A 3,134-nucleotide genomic window follows, 5' to 3' on the forward strand; every position below is an offset into this window, starting at 1 on the left:
TCTCTTGGTTATTTAGTAGTGTATTGTTTAGCCTCCATGTGTTTTTATTTTTTACAGATCTTTTCCTGTAATTGATATCTAGTCTCATAGTGCTGCTGTCAGAAAATATACTTGATACGATTTCACTTTTCTTCAATTTACCAAAGCTTCATTTGTGACCCAATATATGATCTTTCCTGGAGAATGTTCCATAAGCACTTGAAAAGAAAGTGTATTCTATTGTTTTTGGATAGAATGTCCTGTAAATATCAGTTAAGTCCATCTTGTTTAATGTATCATTTAAAGCTTGTGTTTCCTTATTTATTTTCATTTTGGATGATCTGTCCATTGGTGAAAGTGGTGTGTTAAAGTCCCCGATACTATGATTGTGTTACTGTCAATTTCCCCTTTTATGGCTGTTAACATTTGACTTGTGTATTGAGGTGCTTCTATGTTGGATGCATAAATATTTACAATTGTTATATCTTCTTGGCTTGATCCCTTGATCATTATGCAGTGCCCTTCTTTGTCTCTTGTAATAGTCTTTATTTTAAAGTCTATTTTGTCTGATGAGAATTGCTAGTCCAGCTTTCTTTTGATTTCCATTTGTATGGGATATCTTTTTCCATCCCCTCACTTTCAGTCTGTATGTTTCCCTAAGTCTGATGTGGGTCACTTGTCGACAGCATATATAGAGGTCTTGTTTTTGTATTCATTAAGCCAGTCTATGTCTTTTGGTTGGAGCATTTAATCCATTTACATTTAAGGTAATTATCTATATGTATGTTCCTATTACCATATTCTTAATTGTTTTGGGTTTGTTATTTTAGGTCTTTTCTTTCCCTTGTGTTTCCTGCCTAGTGAAGTTCCTTCAGCATTTGTTTTAAAGCTGGTTTGGTGGCGCTGAATTCTCTTAGCTTTTGCTTCTCTGTAAAGGTTTTAATTTTTCCATCGAATCTGAATGAGATCCTTGCTGGGTAGAGTAATCTTGGTTGTAGGTTCTTCCCTTTCATCACTTTAAGTATATCCTGCCACTTCCTTCTGGCTTGCAGAGTCTCTTTCTGCTGAACGATCAGCTGTTAACCTTATGGGGATTCCCTTGTATGTTATTTGTTGCTTTTCCCTTGCTGCTTTTAATATTTTTTCTTTGTATTTAATTTTTGATAGTTTGTTTAATATGTGTCTTGGCTTGTTTCTCCTTGTATTTATCCTGTATGGGACTCTCTTCACTTCCTAGACTTGATTGATGCTTTCCTTTCCCGTATTAGGGAAGTTTTCAACTATAATATTTTCAAGTATTTTCTCTTCTTCTGGGACCCCTATTATTCGAATATTGGTGCATTTAATACCCCATAAATCTCTAAGGCTGTCCTCAATTCTTTTCATTCTTTTTACTTTATTCTGCTCTGTGGAAGTTATTTCCACTATTTTATCTTCCAGGTCATTTATCTGTTCTCTTTCATTTATTCTGCTATTGATTCCTTCTAGAGAATTTTTAATTTCATTTATTTTATTGTTCAACATTGTTTGTTTGCTCTTTTTCTTCTAGATCCTAAAAATATGGGGCTTCATGAATTTGCACATCATCGTTACTCAGGGGCCATGCTAATCTTCTCTGTATTGTTCCAATTTTAGTATATGTGTTGCTGAATCAACACTGCAAGTGTACTTTTTTAATACATACAGATACATATCTATAGATAAGATTTCTATTTTCCCAGGGAGTTCAATTCAGTTTGTGTTTATTTTAATACAGATGTCTATCATTCATTGTAGGAAAACCATCTGGAAAATAGATTAGTTATCTCTGAAGTATTTGGGGGACTGAATTTTGGCAATTATTTGTGTGCATATGAATTTTCCTGTGTTAATAAATGTAGTGGAAAGTTCCCTTTAAAAATGAATGAATGGGGCTTCCCTGGTGGTGCAGTGGTTGAGAGTTCACTTGCCGATGCAGGGGACACGGGTTCGTGCCCCAGTCCGGGAAGATCTCACATGCCATGGAGCAGCTAGGCCCGTGAGCCATGCTTGCTGGGCCTGCGTGTCTGGAGCCTGTGCTCCACAATGGGAAAGGCCACAAGAGCGAGAGGCCCGCGTACCACAAAAAAAAAAAAAAAAAAAAAGAATGAATGAACGAATGAATTAATACAAATTAATAGTAGAAAACTTCCCCAGTAACAAACCACACCATTAATTACTTAATGGGATATTTAAAAGCTTATCTGTACATACATAGGATTACAATATCCAAGCTCTCTCTAGTGTTTACCATGCACTAGACTTGGTTCCAATCATCTTATGTAGATTGGAGCCTACTGTGTAAGTGAAGTCACCGCCGGCACTGTTCATCCTCCATATCCTTCATGTTTAATATATTGAATAAGTACCATGTGGCCACTAAGGAATGAGCATGGTAAAAAGAGATGGATGGATAAACAGGACTCATCACAGACAGAGATTTAATCTCAAAAAAGAGACGAGGTGGGTTTTATCCAATAGTTGAGTTTCTCACAGATGGAGAGGAGATTGAGAATATTCCAGTTAATGAAATTGTGGAAAGATACCAATTGCTGTCAGGCATCTTCCTCGTCCCAGATGGTAGCATGAACCTTGTGAAAGCCTAAATGATTGGCATGGCTATCCCCATGTCAGACAAGTGCATTTCACTTCTGAGACTTTAAACACCTTGAATAAAACTGTTAATATTGACAAAAACAGAGCCAAATTTGAAACAGAATCCATAAAAATCCTAACTCTACTTTCTTTTGTTAGGAAAAATACTATTATTGTTGGTGGGCTCTATAGTGACTAGAACCAGTCTGTGTCTCAGAGCCTGTGTTTGGTGTAGTTTTGAAACCATGTACAAGCCCCTGTGTCCTTGTTCTTTGAAGTAAAAGGCTGACTCAGGAGCTAATGATTAGAAAAGGTGACAATGTAGAAACAAAGAATAGCTTTTTGGCCGAGAAACTGGTAAAAATTTCGACTATAAATCAGCTACATGCAGAGTCACTGAATTCCCAGTTCCCTGAGGGATACATATAAAGGCCTGACAGAGATTGCTAAGTTGTTTTTACAGGAAGCAGTTCCCCACCAGTTGAAAATTACTGACCTCAAAAACATAGACTCTAGACTGGTTGGAACCAGAAGGCTGATGA

General features: G+C 36.7%; 1 non-coding gene across 1 annotated transcript; it reads right to left on the reverse strand.

Annotated features, from left to right (window-relative positions):
- Window positions 1-1,533: 1,533 nt before the first annotated feature.
- Window positions 1,534-1,637, reverse strand: LOC132428848 (U6 spliceosomal RNA). Its single transcript, XR_009520238.1, has one exon. It is a non-coding gene; the product is annotated as a U6 spliceosomal RNA (small nuclear RNA).
- Window positions 1,638-3,134: the final 1,497 nt, after the last annotated feature.

This window comes from Delphinus delphis, chromosome 7, assembly GCF_949987515.2.
Source record: "Delphinus delphis chromosome 7, mDelDel1.2, whole genome shotgun sequence".
Classification (NCBI taxonomy): domain Eukaryota; kingdom Metazoa; phylum Chordata; class Mammalia; order Artiodactyla; family Delphinidae; genus Delphinus; species Delphinus delphis.